General features: G+C 45.8%; 1 protein-coding gene across 2 annotated transcripts in view; it reads right to left on the bottom strand.

Moving 5' to 3' along the window:
• Positions 1-18,914, bottom strand: part of MAP2K7 (mitogen-activated protein kinase kinase 7) — a 2,576,186-nt gene that overhangs the window by 837,818 nt on the left and 1,719,454 nt on the right. The window lies entirely within an intron of this gene.

Here is an 18,914-nt window from a genome sequence, read left to right as displayed (position 1 = left end):
GACCTCTGCCCCTTGGGCGTCTGTATTTGCCCCTCTGTGGTCTGTCAGAAGTTGGAAAGGACCAGTTTTTGGTTGGCCAATTTCTGCTGAAACGAGGGGGTTGAACCTGTAAAAAATCCTTGACTGTCTGTATAGATTTTGCCTTATCCTCCATTTTCTTTAAAACCTCTTCTGCTTTTACACCAATTAAAACATCCTGCTGTAAGGGTGCATCCAATAACTTTGCTTTAACATGATCAGGTAAAGTTTGTTCTTTTAACCAAGCATGCCTACGAATGACAGACCCTGTCACTGCTGCTGTACAAGAAGCTTCCAATGAATCAAATCCACATTGCAAAGTATGCTTTCCCATTTGTTCAGCTGCATGCAACAAATCTTGCATTTTCTTGTAATCAGGCTGCTCTGTATGTGTGGTCATTTTTTTGTTTTGAGACATCAAATATTGTTGGTATTTCAGCATGTGAAACTGGCAATTTAAGGCCCTCATAGCTAGAGTAGCTGAGGTATATACTTTCTTTCCCCATCTGTCTAGTGCTCTAGAATCCCTTTCAGAGGGTACAGGATTTTTAGCAATAGAGGTCTTAACCCCTTTGGGACCCTGGGAAATGGTTTCTGAGTCAGCAACAGGGCTTTTATATAGGAATTTGTGAGAGTCAGGGACTCTGTAGTATCCTGTCTGATTTGGCTGGTGTAGGAGGTAGTGAACCTGGGTTAAGGCTAGATTCTGAGTAAACATCATCCACAATGTCTAACACCGGTGGAATAGCAAGTGGACTGTGTTGGGGTAGTAAAAGGAACCCTCGGAGCCTTTTCTTAGAATCAGAGTAATCCTGGCCTTCCCAGAGGAAATATTCCCTCATGGTATGTAAAGTTTCCCCAAAAGAGTAGTCTTCTGGGGGATATGCTGAAGGAATAGACTCTTCAGCATCAGTGTCTTCATAAGGGGGGAAAGAGTATTCCTGTTCCTCAGAAGAATCTGAGGAAATGGAAACCAGGTCAGACGAAGTGTAGTCCTTCTCCTGTCTAGGCCTTTTGTCAGGAGGGGGATGGGAACCCCTGATTAGGTAATTAAGTCTTCAGCAATCTTAAGTATCTGTTTCTTAGGCATGGGGCCTTGAACTGGAGACTGCTGTACAGGCTTCTTTACTTTTAAAGGAGCTTTCAGCTTTGCATAGGATTTAATAGTAAGTGTAGTCGGTCTGAAGACACCTTCTGCAACTGAAGGCATTTCAACTGCACCGAAATCCCCTTCAGCCATGGAGTCGGAAGGACCTAAAGATAAAGGCTCTGGAGGCCTAGCAATCTCCGCTTGGGAGTCGGATGCAGCCTGGGGTTCTAAATCAGCTGTCGTCAGGGACTCCGTAGGCGCCTCACTGAAAACCGGAGAAACGGTGACTGGCCTAGCAGAGGCCTCAGAGTCTGGTTTGGGTCTCGGCTGCCTGTCCTTATCTTTGCGTTTTTTATGCATCCCGGTCGTCGCTTGCTCCGGCGGCATGGTATAATTAAATTTTCTACCAAAATAATGTTGGGCGAAATCAAACCGACATTTAATAGTTCGTTTGTTAAACCTAGCACAAAACTGACAACCTGTGACGTCGTGGTCTGGGCCTAGGCAAGGAATACAATAAGAATGAAAATCCTTATGAGGTATTTGTTTCCCACAAGAAATGCAATTATTAACTTTTTCTGACATCGGTCTGAGGCAAGAAAAGGTTCCCCAATGGGGTACTTAGCTTTATTGAAGACTTCGGTCTGAAATTCGATTTACAAATCTCAGGAGTCGGCAGACCGGCACTTGCGAACTGCTTCTGCTTCGGGCACCGCGCGGCAAGAAAGACTGAAGAAAATGGCGTTGGATGCATCTTATATACCCCTGGCGCACTGACGTCAGGGAAGAAGAGACAGCAACCGACGCGGGACCAAGACTTTGGAACTCTGGCCGACTGCGGGACTGCCTGACGGCAAGTGTGATGACTGCAGCAGTGTAACACGATGAACATCCAGGACTGCAACAATGAATACACTCGAACATCTACATTTATGGTAAGTGAACATAACTGTACTATGTTCTTCATGTTTCACTGTTGCAGTCATCACATTTTGATAGATTCCCAAAGATGAGGAAATGGTTGGATGCAGTCAAGGAAACAAGGGGCTGGCTAGAATGCCCTGCAAGACTGCAGGGACAGACCCTGTCCTGGATTTGGAGAAGAGAGGCAGGGGGTAATGCTTGGTAAAAGTGTGAACAGATGTCCAGGTGGCAGCCTCCAGGATGTCCCTGGTGTGGACTCCTCTGAGGAAAGCTGCAGAGGAGCAGGCTGCTCTGTTGTAGTGTGTCCTGAACCCCTTGCGGGGAGGCTTTCCATGCTGTTTGTAGCAGAAATGGATGCAGTGTGCTACCCATTTGGAGATGGTTTGCTTGGAGATGGCTTTGACTTCCGCCCCTGTAGCAAAGCTAACCAGCAATTGATCAGACCTTCTGAAGGATTTAGTCCTGTCCAGATAGAATCTGAGCTGTCTGTGCACATCTAGAGAGTGAAGAATTCTTTCCCTCTTGCTCTGGGGATTAGGAAAGAAGGTGGACAAATGAATGGATTGGTTGAGAGCCACACTGTACATCACCTTGGGCATGAAGGATGGGTTAGTTCTGAGGGATACCCTGTCTGCATTGAAGATGATGAAGGGTTCGACAGCCATGAGTGCTTGTAGCTCAGAGACTGACAAAAAGGGACTGCTCAGTGGGAAAATGAGCAGAAATAGCAGAGGCATGAATTTTTATAGAGGAGAAAGAGAGGCCACTGTGTAGTATGTCAGCTAAGTAATCCAGGATGAGAGGGATGGAGGGCTGTGCCGTATTGGCTCCCTTAGTCTGGATCCAGGTGCAGAATCTTTTCCATTTATCTGCATAAGACTTTCTGGTGCTAGGATGTCCGGCCTCATGGATAACATCCAAAACCTGTTTACTGAGGGTGGCAGACTGGTTCGGGGATAGGGAATAACCAAGCTGCTAAACTGAGTGTCTGCAATTGGAGATGCATGAATTCCCTTTCTCGCTAGGTCAGGAGGTTTGGACTCTGAGGAAGATGCCATGGAGGCAGCGGTGACAGGCTGCGCAGCAAGGGGTACCAGTGTTGTCGGGGCCAGTCTGGAGCTATAAGGATGGGTCCTTGGTTTTTCCTCCCTTATTTTGAGCAGTACCCTGGGGATGAGAGGCAAAGGAGGAAAGGCATACAGACTGACCCACGGGAAAAACAGGGCATCCACTTTCCAAGTCATGCAGTGATGATCCCTGGTGCAGAATTTGCTGAGTTGATGGTTGGTGTGGGAGGCAAAGAGGTCGAACTTCGGGGTTCCCCATTTCTGAGTTATTAGGGTGAAGGTACTTCTGTTGAGTTGCCACTCGTGTGGGTCCAGAAAATTTCTGTTTAATTGCTCTGCCAGAGAGCTGAGAGAGCCTGGTAGGTATTGTGCTAACAGGTGTAGTTGGATGGAAGAGGCTGTGAGCCAAAAGGTCATGGTCAGCCTGCATAGAGGGTAAGAGTGAGTCATTCCCTGCTTGCTGATGTACCACGTCACAGTGGTGCTGTCTGTTTTGATCAGGAGAACCCCTGGTGATAGAAGGGGTTTGAAAGCTATCAAGGCGTGCTGCACAGCCATCATCTCTTTTAGAATGATGTGCAGAGAGATTTGCTGTGGGCTCCATTGGCCCTGTATGCACCTGCCGTCCATGTGTGCACCCCAAGCGTAGTCTGCTGCATCTGTGGCGAGGGTCTGATGGCAAGAGGTGGGGAGACGGACAGTCCCTTATTGTGGGAGCATGCCGTTGCCCACCAAAGAAAATCCTTCTTGAGGCAAGGAATTATAGGTAGAAGAGTTTCCAGGTCTTGAGAGTGGTGACACCAAAGGCTCTTTAGGTATCACTGAAGCTTCCTCATATGCAGTCTGGCATATGGAATGAGTAGTATGCAAGATGCTATGAACCCCTGAGCTTGCAAGATCTTCCTTGCAGATAACTGGGGCCTGGTGGCTAGTTGAGAGAAGTAGGCTGTCAGGAAAATTTGTTTCTCTGGTGTAAGGTATGCCATCTGGGATGCTGTGTTCAGACTTGCTCCCAGGAAGATTATCCTTTGGGTGGGCACCTGTTTGGATTTCTTTTTGCTGATTGTGTACCCTAGGGAGGGTAGTAGGGTCTTTACAAACGCCAGGTGCTTGAGCAGCTTTTCCTGGCTGTCTGCCTAAATAAGGGAATGGTCTAATTATGGGTAAATTTGAATATTTCTTTGTCTGCAAAAGGCAATGGCCACAGCCAGACATTTTATGAAAACTCTGGGAGCAGTAGATAAGCCAAAGGGAAGTGCAGAGAACTGAAAGTGTTGAGATCCTGCCCTGAATCAGAGATATTTTCTGCATGATTCCCTGATAGGAATGTGGAGGTAGGCCTCTTTTAGATCAAGGGTGGCTAGCCAAGCATCCTTGGACAGCATGGGAAGCAGCTGCTGCAGGGTGAGCATTTTGAATTTTGGGATCACAAGGAAGGTGTTTAGAATGGATAGACAGAGTATGAGGCACCAGGTGCCCTCTTTTCTGGGCACCCTGGAGTAGAAACCTTGGCCTATCTGTTCTGCAGGAACGTGCTCTACTGCCCTCATAGAGAGCAGGGAAAGGAGTTGCTTTTGAGCCTCTGCCCACTGATTTGGTGGTAGATCTGGAAACCCTTTTGGGGTTGGAAGGGTGTGGAAGGAAAATTTGTATCCCTGAGACACAATATTCAGAACCCATTGATCCTTAATAATGGTGGCCCAGGTGCTAGAGTGAAAGGTGAGTTTTCCTCCCAGGAGTAAGTGAGGGTGGGCAGAGGGGGGTGGGGGAGGTGGTGAGTCATTGTGAGTTCTTTCCATAAGGGAGTGCCTTAGAACTCCCTGTTTTTGAAGTGGAGGTAGTCCACTGCTTAGATCTCTGAATTCCCTGAGGCTGCTGTATGGGGGGGGGGGGGTCTGTTTCCTCGGGGCCTAAGCTGGGCCGGTATTCTCGGAGCAGGAAAGGACCAGTGCTTGGAGGGACAATGCCTGCTGAACCTAGGGGGCTGGACCTGTAAGAAATCCTTAACAGTTTGCACAGATTTTGCTTTTTCTTCCATCTTTTTAACACCTCTTCTGCCTTAGTGCCAAATAAGTTATCTTTGTGCAAGGGGGCATCCAACAATTTAGATTTGACATGGTCTGGCAGGGGTTGTTCCTTAAGCCATGCATGTCTTCTAATGACAGAACCAGTGACTGCTGCCCTGCAAGAAGCTTCTAGGACATCAAATCCACAGTGCAAAGTATGTTCAGTTACTTGTCTTGCAGAATACATTAAATCTTGTAAATCTTTTCAGATTTTGCCCAAGCAGGAAAGGAAGACATTTTTTGTTTAAGGAGTTCCAAAGTATGTTACTGAAATTTCAGCATACTGAACTGACAATTTAGTGCCCCGATAGCAAGAGTAGCTGAGGTGTATACTTTTTTACCCCATCTGTCCAATGCTTGGGAATCTCCATTTGAGGGGGTGGGATTCTTAGTAGAGGTTGCTTTAATCCCTTTTGGCCCTGGAGAAATTACCTCAGGGTCAGCTGTTGGATTTTTAAAAAGATATTTTTGTGAGTCAGTGACTCTATAGTACCTTTCTGGTTTTCTAGGAGCAGGAAGTAGGGCATCAGGAGTCAAGCTGGATTCTTGGAAAAACATCCTCCACAACATCCAGGACTGGGGGGATGGCCAAGGGCCTGTGTTGAGGAAGATCTAGGAATTCCCAGAGTCCCTTTTTAGACGGAGGGTAGTCCTGAGTCTCCCATTGGAAATTCTCCCTCAAGGTATGCAGGGTTATCCCCAAAGGAAAAATCCTCTGGGGGAGAGACTGAAGGAATGGAGTCCTCTGCATCAGAATCCTCAAGTGGAAAGGGGTTGCATGTCTTCATAGTCAGATGCATTAGAGTCATCTGACTCTTGTTCAGATAAAACAACAGGGGACAGATCTGTTTTTTTTGGAGGGGGTAGCTTGGCTTCACCCTGATCAACATAAGGTCTTCCACCATTTTAAGCATTTGAGACTGAGGCAAAGTAGAAGGCGCCTAAGAGTGGGACGTCAGTTTCTTGGGTGTGGTACAAATCCTGGGCCTAAGAAACTCCGTCATTTTTGAAAGAAATGTAGTGGCGAAGGAAGATGTCGGTTTGTGTCGAGATTCGGTAGTGCAAAGGACTTCCTCGGAAGCCGGTGCCTGCTCTGCACCCACCCAAGGTAGAGACGACCGCATGATCCTTAGTCGAAGAGTTTTCCGGCATACTGGATTCCAAAAAGGGTCTCGGTAGTGGCCTGTGAATCAACTGAAGAGGACAGCAGGGGCTGCGAAAGCACCTCACTGAGTACCGGAGGGCTGACGACTAGCTTAACGGAAGGTGTGCGGTCTATCTCTGTCTTTATCTTTACTTTTTTTCAAAAGATCTGCTGTCTGATGGCTTACCGAAGCCATATTGGAATTCGAGGACTACAGACAAAATATCTGGCTACAATAAGGACCCGACAACGGGTAGTTCTGGCATTGAAAAAAGCACAGAAGCGACAACATGGGACGCCGTGGTCTGGACCTAAACAAGTGACGCAGTAAGAGTGGAAGTCTCGGTGTGGTATTTACTTTCCACAGGCAAGACAATTAACTTTTTCTGACATCGGTTAGTGCAAGAAAAAAGGATCCCCAACAGGGTACTTGGCTTTACAAGACTTCAACTTCAATTCAGTAGACAAAAACTTCAAGTACCGGCCGAACTGCACTAGTGCAAACTGCTTCTGCTTAAGGGTCCACAGCAAGAAAGACTGGTGTAATGGCGTCAGCTGCCTTACTTTATACTACTGACGACCTGACATCAGTCCTCAAGCGATAGCAACCAACGCAGAAATACTAAGTTCTGGTATTCGGGCCGGCCGAGGGCTACCCTGGCAGGGGTAACCCAAATGTGATGACTGCAACAGTGAAACACGAAGAACATCTACATAAGAAAATTATGCGTTCTGTAATGTCTTTCAATCTGAATGGTCCTACAGATAAAATAAGAAAGAAACAGTAGTGAACTATATTAAAAAAGGTAGAATGGAAATAGCTATGCTACAGGAGACACACCTGGAAAGAACTGAACATGTGAATATGATACAGAAAGGCTTTCAGGATGGTTATTTAGAGGAATATCTGGGGCAAAGGAAAAGAGAAGTACTTATATTAATTGCAATAGGAGCTCCAACAGTGATAGAAGAGGGAAAACAGATAATAATCGAAGATACATAGTATTAAGGGGCTACTGGCTAGGGAGGAAGATTACACTGGCATGCATTTACATCCCCCCTAAAACTGCTATAATGGACCTTAAGAAAATTCTGGGAGAAATAATCAACTTTCAGCACAGAATATTACTTATACTCGGAGAATGGAATTTGGTTTGCAACAATGAAGATGTGTCTGGGGGGGCACAGAAGGGAAAATATAACAGCAGCGGGTTGATTTTTGAAGAAATTTATGAAAATGTTTGGCATGGAAGAGATGAACTTAGTACTAGGTGTTCGGACTGAATTTACATATTACTCTCACAGATACAACAAATGGACTAGACAGATTTTATATCTCACAGGAATGTGCTTTTAACTGAAGATCTTGAAATGCACCCAATAACTGTTTCAGATCATGCGCCAAGAACTAAAATAAAAATGCAAGGTAATGACACAAAAATGAGACACTGGCGCTTTCCCACCTAATGGCTGAAAAGACAGCAATTCAAAGAATGGGTTTTGGGATTAATTCAGGAGCTACTAGAGAAGATATAATTTTCTTCTGAAAACACAGCTAGGGAGTGGGATAAAATTAAAGTGGAGTTTAAAAAGTACAGTTTTGTACCTACCATAAATGTAGATGTTCGAGTGCTAATACAGCTGCAGTAATCACAGATGGGTTTTCAGCCGTCAGGCGGTCCCTCGGTCGGCCGAATTCCAAAGTCTTGGTCCGGTGTCGGTTGTCGTCGCTTACTCTTCTGACGTCAGTAAGGCCAGAGTATATAAGACACAGCCGATGCCATGTTCTTCAGTCTTTCTTGCCCCAGATGTCAGGTGCCCCCAAAAGGAAGGCAATATATAAATAAGGCTTATCTACATATGCAAGCAATGCAATGTAATGCAAAATCAGTGTAAGCAAGCAAATAAAACATAGCAGGATAACCCAATTAGGTGGTATGAAGAGGTTGTTAGGCCCCATGCCTTTACCAAGTGGGGAAGGAGGGAGGGAAACCTGTACTGCAGCTGTATTAGCACTCGAACATCTACATTTATGGTAGGTACAAAACTGTACTATGTTCATCGTGCATACAGCTGCAGTAATCACAGATGGGTAGAGTCCCAAAGCTATGCATAGGGTGGTAGGTACTATGAGGAACTGGGTTGAGCCAGAATGCCCTGCAAAACTGCAGTGGCAAAACCTGCTCTTGTTCTGGAATATAAGGTAGTGTTTTGTGAAGGTATGTACAGAACTCCAAGTGGCTGCCTCCAAAATATCCTTAGTAGGAACGCCTCTGAGGAAGGCTGTAGAGGTGGCTGTGGCCCTGGTGGAGTGAGATCTGATACCAGTAGGGACAGATTTCCCATGATAGGAATAACAAAACCGTATGCAGTGGCCAATCCACTTGGAAATGGTCTGTTTTGTAACTGGTTTCCCTTGAGCCCCTACGGCATAGGACACAAAAAGTTGTTCTGATTTCCTGAAGGACTTTGTTCTGTCCAAATAATAACGTAGCTGCCTATGGATGTCTAAAGTGTGAAGCAACCTCTCCCCTTTGTTTTCAGGGTTAGGATAAAAGGTAGGTAGGTGTATGGCTTGATTTAAGGCTATCCTGGATACTACTTTTGGCATAAAAGATGGGTTGGTACAAAGGGAAACCCTGTCCTGATGGAAAATGAGGAAGGGCTGCACCGCCATGAGGGCCTGTAGTTCAGAAACCCTACGAGCTGAAGTGATGGCCAGAAGGAAAGCTGTTTTCCAGGACAAATGTTGCAGATCTGTTGAGGCAGCAGGTTCAAAGGGAGGCAATGTTAATTTTTCTAGTATGTAATTAAGGTCCCAGGCTGGTATTGGTTGCTTCCTTGGAGGTCTTATATTCTTAGCCCCTCTGAGGAACTGTCGTAAGAGTGGGTGAGAGAATAAAGGAGGATCCGTGTTGAATTCTGCAGAAATGGCTGAGGCATGTATTTTTATGGAAGAAAATGAAAGTCCACTGTTCAGCAGTTCAGCCAGGTACTGTAATACCTGAGGCAAGTTCAATTTTCTAGGGTCCTGGCCTATTTTCTCATTCCAACAGCAAAACCGCTTCCATTTTGCGGAGTAAGCTTTTCTAGCAGATGGTCTTCTAGCCTCCAAAATGACATCCTGCACCTCCTTTGAGAGTAGGGACTGTTGTGGTGTCAAGAAATTTTCCATGCAGCGAGGTTGAGTGTTTTCAGCTGACTGTGAAGAGTTTTGTAGCTGTTCTGAGTCAGTAGGAGAGGCATTAGAGGCAGGGACCAGGGAGGAGTATGTGTTAGGCTCCTCAGGAGTGGATACCAGTGTTGCCTTGGCCAATCTGGAGCAATCAGTATCATCCTCGGTTTGTCTGTTCTTGCTTTCAAAAGCACCTTGGGCAGAAGGGGCAGAGGTGGGAATGCATAAACTGTCCATGCTGTCCAACTGAATGAAAGGGCATCCACTTTCCAGGCCTTTGGATGAAAGGTCCTTGAACAAAACTTTTACAGTTGATGGTTCCTGTGGGAGGCAAAAGATCTATGTCTGGCCTCCCCCACGCTTGGATTATCTCTGTAAACACCTGAGGATGTAACTTCCATTCGTGTGGATGTGTCATATTTCTGCTTAGAGTGTCTGCCAGTGTGTTTTCCAGTCCTGGCAAGTACTGTGCTTGAAGTTCGATTTGTCTTTCCAGAGCCAAGTTCCAAAGAGTCATGGCTAGTCTGCACAAGGGGTATGAATGTGTTCCTCCTTGTTTGTTTATGTACCACATTACTGTGGTGTTGTCTGTTCTTATCAGTAATTGTCCTGGATGCAGGAAGTCCTTGAAAGCTGTAATTGCATTTATCACTGCTAGCATTTCTTTTTGATTGATGTGAAGGTGCTTTTCCTTTTGGGACCATCTGCCCTGAATGCACCTGTCCTTCATGTGCGCCCCCCAGGCGTAATCTGAGGCGCCTGTGGTTATGACTTGTTTTGCTTGAGGCTTGCAGAATGGAAGGCCTGTGTTTACTTGACATGCTTGGGCCCACCATAGAAATTCCTTTTGCAAACATGGAATTATTGGTATAATTGCTTCCAAACTGTGACTGTGTTGAGACCATAGATTTTTTAGGTACCATTGAAGTTTCCTCATATGCAGCTTTGCACATGGGATTAGAAGAATGCAAGATGCCATGAATCCCAGAGCCTGCAGGATTTTCCTTGCAGTAAGCCCGGTACTTTTTGCTAGTGTTTTGAAGTACAGAGATAGTTGCCCTTGTTTTTCTGGCGTAAGATATGCCATCTGGGTGTTTGTGTCCAAGTTGGCACCCAGGAAGGTTACTTTCTGAGATGGTGTTACTCTTGATTTCTCCTTGTTGATGGTATATCCCAGAGAAAGCAGTAACCGTGTCACATATGCCAGATGTTCCAGTAGTATGCGTTTGCTGTCCGCTTGGATCAGGCAGTCGTCCAGATAAGGGTAAATTTGTATCCCTTGAAGTCTGCATTAGGCAATCACTGATGCCAGGCACTCTGGGCGCAGTAGATAAGCCAAAGGGCAATGCAGAGAATTGATAGTGGATTGAACCTGCAAGAAATCTGAGGTATCTTCTGCAGCTTTGTCTGATTGGGACATGCAGGTATGCCTCCTTGAGGTCCAATGTTACCAGCCAAAACTCCTTGCCCAGCATGGGAAGAAGTTGCTGTAATGTGAGCATCTTGAATTTTGGCACGAGTAGGAATGTGTTTAGGATGGATAAGTCCAAAATGGGTCTCCAGTCGGTTCCTTTTCTTGGTACCAGAAAAAGTCTTGAATAAAAACCTTGACCTTGTTGGTGTGTAGGTACCTTTTGTATAGCTCCCATGTTTAGGAGCTTTGAAATTTGCAGTTGTGCCTCTGCCCTTTGATTTTGTGGCAGGTTTGGCATGCCTCTCATTTTTGGAAGAGTGTGAAATTGAAATTTGTAGCCTCTGTTTATAATGTCCAGTATCCATTTGTCTGTTGTGACAATATGCCAATTGCCTGCAAATAATGCTAGTTTCCCTCCCAAAGGTGCTGTCAGCTGAGACTTGCTTGGCATGGAAATGAGGGAGTCATTGGGTTTGCTTCCTGTATTGTTGTGCACGGTCTTCACCACCTCTTGGTGCTGGAGATTGCCATTGTCTTCCTCTATATGATCCTTGTGATTGCCCTCTGCCCCTTGTGCATCTGTATCTACCTCTTTGGGGCTTGTCAGTGGCTGGAAAGGACCAGTTTTTTGAAGGCCAATTTCTGCTAAAACGTGGTGGTTGGACCTGTAAGAAAGCCTTGACAGTTTGCATAGATTTGGCTTTTTCTTCCATTTTCCGTAGCATGTCCTCAGCATTAGTACCAAATAGTACATCCTTTTGTAAAGGAGCATCAAGAAGTTTAGCTTTCACATGATCAGGTAAATTTTGTTCCCTAAGCCAGGCATGTCTGCGAATGACTGATCCTGTAGCAGCCGCTCTACTGGAAGCCTCTAGGGCATCATAACCACATTGTAAGGTGTGTTTACCCACTTGCTCTGCACTATGCATCATATCCTGTAACTCTTTTAAATCTGGTTGTTCAGGTTGAGACATTTTGTTCCTTAATTGTGATAACAGGTACTGTTGATATTTAATCATATGAAACTGACAGTTTAAGGCCCTCATGGCTAGGGTGGCCGAGGTATATACCTTTTTACCCCACCTTTCTAGAGATCTGGATTCCCTTTCTGCAGGGACTGGATTCTTGGCAGTGGAGGCCTGATCATGTGAAAGCTAAACTTCTTGATGCTCCTTTACAAAAGGATGTACTATTTGGTACTAATGCCGTGTCAGTGTGTCCTTCACCTTGGGTCCAAACAAAGAGGACCCATCAAAAGGGGTGTCGGCGAAGGAAGACTTGAAGGCCTCCGCAAAGGAACACAAGCGTAACCAGGCGTGTCTCCTAAGGGCCATGCTTGTTCCCGCTGCTCTACTCGCCCCCTCGGCCGCATACGAGATGAGCCTCATGGACGAGTTCACAATGGATTATAAGGTAGTCATCTGGGCACCAACAGTGTGGGCTAAAGCCTCAGGTAGATTACCTGTGAGGGACTCACCTAGCTCTTTAAGGAGGTCCCTTTGGAGCCTAGTAAAATGACACAGGTAATTCAGCGACCGTAAGGTAAAGGCCGCTGAAGAAAGGGTACGCTTCCCGTACCTATCCATGCTCCTGGAATCCTTATTAGGAGGGTGGATAGACGTTGAAGCCTCTGCCACGTCCTGCTGTGTGGCAGATGCCACCACCATCGCATCTACAGGAACTCCTTTCGTTAAAAATTCCTTTTGGAGGGGGGCTGAAAGGAATTTGTTGGGTCTTGCAGGCACCGGTTCCACAGAGTCAGGGTGCTCCCAAGCCCTTCGAGAAATTAAATCAAGTAACTCATCGAAGGGCGGAGACACCCAGGAGGCGGAGGGCTGGGCCCCGAAGGCCTTGAGGAAGACTGACTCCTCAGCGGAAGGGGTTTTGGCCTGCCAATCTCCTCTCTGTCTCAGAATCTCAAGGATATCCGAGAAAGAGACATCATCCGAAGATGATTTTGGGGACCCCTCCGCATCATCGAGGTCAGTGTCAGATGTGATAGACTCATCTTGAGAGTCCACGTGCTTCCTCTTGCACAATTTCTTCCGTGGAGGCTCATCCGAAGCGGTTTCGGACGGACCCCCCGGAAGAAGGGAACCCCCCGCGGGGGTATCCTCAGGCCCTGGGACCCTGCTGTCATGGGACTGCAGTATGCCAGAAGCACCAGTCTCTAGGTCTAGGGACGGTGAGATGGAAACCTGCTGAGCCGGCAAGGACATGGCCAGCGCGCACCTCATGGCCTCAAAGTCAGGACCTCCAGACTCCATGGAGGTCACTGGCCGAGAGACCACGACGGCACTAGGAATCCCCGCAGCCGATGCTCCGAAGGGAAGACTAGGCACCTAGCTCCAAGATGTTCCCCTCGGCCCCGGCTGAGGAAGTCCCGGTACCGAACCCTGAACCCGAGGACAGGGTAGGAACAATGGTCGTAACCGATAAACTCCGAAGGGGTCTTGGTTCCGATTGTATGGCTCCGCCTTGCTCCACCATCACCAACTCCAACGGCTCTGAGGAAGTTGGAGGAGGAATCGAAAGCTTGGAGGGGGGGATTGGCTCCGGGGCCAATGGGCTGGAGCCGACCATTTTGAAAACCGGAGACTGGAAAAGCCTCTGAATAACTCTATCCAACCAATCAGATAATTTGGAGGATCTAGTGGAAATAGAAAGGGCCGAGACTTCTCTCTCAACACCGACAAGGTAGGGGACCGCCGAAGGGCTCCAACACTATCGGGCGCGGATCCGACACAGTATGAATAAGGATCGGCCGAAGGAGCTTGAGCCGAGGGGAAGAGTCTGAGCTGCACACCTCCATCGGCCCGAGACCAATGGAACCGAGGGAGGTGATTCGCCTCGATGCTCCAACCTGCGGCTCAAACTAATGGAGCCGAGGAGAGAGGCATCGAGGCAGACCTTCCCTCGGCCCGAGTCAGTGGAGCTGAGGAAGAAGAGGTCGACTTATGCTTAGTAGTCAGCTCCGACGGACTGGTCGGAGCCGACCTTTTCTTTTAGAAGCAGTAGCAGAAGATGAAGCCAAAGCTTCCTCAAAGGAGGGCTTAATAAGGCCCTTCAGGATTAATTTATTTTTACGTTCTTGAAGAACCCTAGCGGAAAAGGCATGGCACACACTACATGTCTCTTGCAAATGCTTTGGCCCTAAACAATAAACGCAAATGGCATGACTATCCGTGATAGACATTTTATAATTGCACTTAGTGCACTTTTTAAAACCAGATTTCTGCTCTTTAGCCATTTTCACCAACAACTGATGGAATAGTGGAACAATCTAACTGCCACACAAAAAACAGTACTTCACCAAAACTTTAAGCGCGAGAATAGGGCGAGAGCCCTCTCTGAACACAAGATTTACCTCACAAGGAGAACAACAACAAAGGGAATACAACAATGGGCAAAAGCCCTCTAACTTAAACGGGCTTTACCCAGAGAAGAAAAGGAATAAACACAGACAACACACTCACTCCAGTAAGAAGGGCAAATGCCCTCTAACTTAAACGGGCCTTGCCCGAAGTACCAACAGATACAAAAATGCCAATAACAATACACAAACTTAAGAATAGCTGTTAAAACAGCTGTTGATTGAATTTATGAGGAAACCCCAGGTCAAAAGACCAGAAAAAAGAAGAAAATACACTTAGCTCCAGCCACGTCGAGACCACGTCTAGCTTGATAAAGCGGCAAACGAGATCTGGGGAAGCAGGTGTGGTGCATCCTGGGATAGAGGGTAGCCCAGCCAATAAGAGACTTCGTTCTAGTATACTAGTTGGCCGAGTCGGAGCCGATGGATCGGCTCTGAACCCATCAGTTATGAATGTAGGCGAGATAGGATCCCATTACATCTGTACAATTTTCCTCGTGTATCACTGTTGCAGTCATCACATTTGGGTAGATTCCCAAAGCTAAGGATGGGAGGAAGAATATGGACAGCATTAGGACCAACTATAAGGCCCTGCAAGACTGCAGTGGCAAAGCCAGCTCTGAATTTAGAGAAAAACTGGCAGATGGTAACGCTTGGTGAAAGTATGTACAGAACTCCAGGTTGCAGCTTCTAGGATGTCCCTGGTAGGGACGCCTCTGAGAAAGGCTGTAGAGGTAGATGCAGCCCTGGTTGAGTGGGGTCTGATCCCCTGTGGGATAGGTTTTCCATGGTGCTTGTAACAGAAATGAATGCAATGGCCTATCAATTTGGAAATGGTTTGCTTTGAAATAGCCTTCCCCTCTGCCCCTGCAGCAAATGCAACCAGCAGTTGTTCAGATTTCCTTTTAGGTTTAGTCCTGTCCAAGTAGAATCTAAGTTTGTCGGTGCACATCTAAGGAGTGCAGTATCCGTTCCCCTTTGTTCTGTGGATTAGGAAAGAAGGTTGGCAAATGACTGGACTGAATAAGGGCCACACTGGATACCACCTTGGGGATGAAGGCGGGATTGGTCCTGAGGGACACCCTGTCTGCATGAAAGATGATGAAAGGCTCCACAGCCATAAAGGCCTGTAATTCAGATACCCTTCTTGCTGAAGTGATTGCTAAAATGAAAACTGTTTTCCAAGAAAGGAATTTTAAGTCTGCAGTAGCAGCTGCCTCGAAAGGAGGAAGAGTGAGTTTCTCCAATACAAAGTTAAGCTCCCAGGCTGGAGTTGGAGCTCTCCTGGGTGGTCGTAAATTTTTGGCCCCTCTGAGGAACGGCTTGAGCAGTCGATGAGAGAAAAGGGGAGGTTCTGTGTTACAATGAACTGAAATGGCTGAGACGTGAATTTTGATAGAGGAGAAAGACAGGCCCTTCCCTTGTGAAGCATCTCAGTTAAGTATTGTAAAATCGGAGGTAAATTGGGCACTGCTGTGCTCATCCCTTGTGAGTGGTTCCAGGCACAGAATCTTTTCCATTTTTCAGCATGAGATTTTTTAGTGCTAGGGCTCATTGCCTCTAAAATGATATCCAACACTGGTTTACTGAGGGAAGGTAAAGGAGAGATTAGGTAATTAGCCAGGCTGCTAGGTTCAGTGTTTGAAGCTAAGGGTGCAGAATCTGGTCTCCTGCTGAGACAATAGGGTAGGAGTCTGAGGCAGGTGCCATGGGGCCAACAGAGACACTACGCAAGAGGGGGTACCAGTGTTGGAGTGGTCAGTGTGGTGCAATCAAAAACGTCCTTGGTTTGTCTTGTTTGATCTTTACTAGTACTTTGGAGAGCAGAGGCAGAGGAGGAAAGGCATAAACTGATAGGTTTTTCCAGCTGAAGGACAGAGCATCCACTTTCCTTGTTTGTGGGGAGTCCTTGTGAAAAATTTGTCCAATTGATAGTTCTAGGGGGAGGAAACAGGTTTATATCTGGGCTCCCCCATTTGCTAGTCAACATGTTGAAAATCCTTGGTTCCAGTTTCCACTCGTGTGGGTCCATGAGGTTTCTGCTTAGTTAGTGTGCCAGTGTATTTAGTTTTCCTGGCAAGAATTGAGTTTGTAGATGCATTTGGTAACTCAGGGCTGTGTTCCACAATGCCACGGCTTGTCTGCAGAGGGGGTAAGAATGTGTACGCCTCCTGCTTGTTTATGTACCACATAACAGTGGTGTTGTCCGTCTTTACTGTTAATTGTCCTGGAAGAATGTAGTCCCTGAAGGCTGTCATTATGTACAGCTAACATTTCTTTTTGATTGACATGCAGGTGCATATGACTTGGGTTCCATTTGCCCTGAATGCACTTCCCTGCCAGGTGAGCTCCCCATGCATAGTCTGATGTGTCTGTTGTTAGGATTTGGGCGGCAGGGGGTAGTGTGAATGGTAGTCCCTTGTTTTGGTGGCAGGCCTCTGCCCATCAAAGGAACTCTAGGCATAGGCAAGTTATGATAGGAATCATTGCATCTAGATCCTGAGAATATTGACACCATACGCTTTTTAGATACCATTGTAGTTTCCTCATATGCAGTCTTGCATATGGAATTAGAAGAATGCAGGAAGCCATGAACCACAAGGCTTGCAGTATTTGCCTTGCAGATGGCAGGGTTTTTGTGGCCATTTGTTTGAAGTAGGTTGTCAAATGAATTTGTTTCTCTGGCGTGAGGAAATCCATCTGGGAAGTTGTATTCAAGCTTGATCCCAGGAATATAATTTGTTGACAGGGTACTAGGTGTGATTTCTTTTCGGTTATGGTGTACCCCAGACAAGTTAGTACCCTTTGTACAAAAGCCAGATGATTCAAAAGTATGTCCTGGCTTTCTGCCTGAATTAGACAATCATCCAGGTATAGGTATATTTGAATTTTTCTTTGCCTGCAAAATGCAATGACTGGAGCTAGGCACTTTGTGAATGCCCTAGGTGCAGCAGATAAGCCAAAGGGCTGTGCAGAGAACTGATAGTGCATGTAGCCAACTTTGAAGCATTGGTATCTTCTGCAAGACTCCCTGATATATTTATATGTATTTATAGATATTTATTTATATATATATATATATATATATATATATATATATATTTATATATATTTATATATATCTGTATATATATATATATATATACATTTAGATATATATATATATATATATATACATACACATTTATATATATCTATATATATATATATATATATATATATATATATATATTTAGATACATATATATATATATATATATACACATTTATATATATATATATATATGTTATATATATATACACATTTACATATATATATATTTATATATATATATATATATATATATATATATATATATTTATATTTATATATTTATATAAGGCCCTGCAAGACTGCAGTGGCAAAGCCAGCCTGAATTTAGAGAAAACTGGCAGATGGTAACGCTTGGTGAAAGTATGTACAGAACTCCAGGTTGCAGCTTCTAGGATGTCCCTGGTAGGGACGCCTCTGAGAAAGGCTGTAGAGGTAGATGCAGCCCTGGTTGAGTGGGGTCTGATCCTGTGGGATAGGTTTTCCATGGTGCTTGTAACAGAAATGAATGCAATGGCCTATCAATTTGGAAATGGTTTGCTTTGAAATAGCCTTCCCCTCTGCCCCTGCAGCAAATGCAACCAGCAGTTGTTCAGATTTCCTTTAGGTTTAGTCCTGTCCAAGTAGAATCTAAGTTTGTCGGTGCACATCTAAGGAGTGCAGTATCCGTCCCTTTGTTCTGTGGATTAGGAAAGAAGGTTGGCAAAATGACTGGACTGAATAAGGGCCACACTGGATACCACCTTGGGGATGAAGGCGGGATTGGTCCTGAGGGACACCCTGTCTGCATGAAAGATGATGAAAGGCTCCACAGCCATAAAGGCCTGTAATTCAGATACCCTTCTTGCTGAAGTGATTGCTAAAATGAAAACTGTTTTCCAAGAAAGGAATTTTAAGTCTGCAGTAGCAGCTGCCTCGGGAAGTTGAGGAAGAGTGAGTTTCTCCAATACAAAGTTAAGCTCCCAGGCTGGAGTTGGAGCTCTCCTGGGTGGTCGTAAATTTTTGGCCCCTCTGAGGAACGGCTTGAGCAGTCGATGAGAGAAAAGGGGAGGTTCTGTGTTACAATGAACTGAAATGGCTGAGACGTGAATTTTGATAGAGGAGAAAGACAGGCCCTTCCCTTGTGAAGCATCTCAGTTAAGTATTGTAAAATCGGAGGTAAATTGGGCACTGCTGTGCTCATCCCTTGTGAGTGGTTCCAGGCACAGAATCTTTTCCATTTTTCAGCATGAGATTTTTTAGTGCTAGGGCTCATTGCCTCTAAAATGATATCCAACACTGGTTTACTGAGGGAAGGTAAAGGAGAGATTAGGTAATTAGCCAGGCTGCTAGGTTCAGTGTTTGAAGCTAAGGGTGCAGAATCTGGTCTCCTGCTGAGACAATAGGGTAGGAGTCTGAGGCAGGTGCCATGGGGCCAACAGAGACACTACGCAAGAGGGGGTACCAGTGTTGGAGTGGTCAGTGTGGTGCAATCAAAAACGTCCTTGGTTTGTCTTGTTTGATCTTTACTAGTACTTTGGAGAGCAGAGGCAGAGGAGGAAAGGCATAAACT

The sequence above is a fragment of the Protopterus annectens genome, chromosome 9.part0 (assembly GCF_019279795.1).
Source record: "Protopterus annectens isolate FY-2018-M chromosome 9.part0, PAN1.0, whole genome shotgun sequence".
In the NCBI taxonomy this organism is placed as follows: domain Eukaryota; kingdom Metazoa; phylum Chordata; order Ceratodontiformes; family Protopteridae; genus Protopterus; species Protopterus annectens.
The sequence above is the reverse complement of the archived record's forward strand: the minus strand, read 5'-3'. Positions and strand labels throughout refer to the sequence as shown.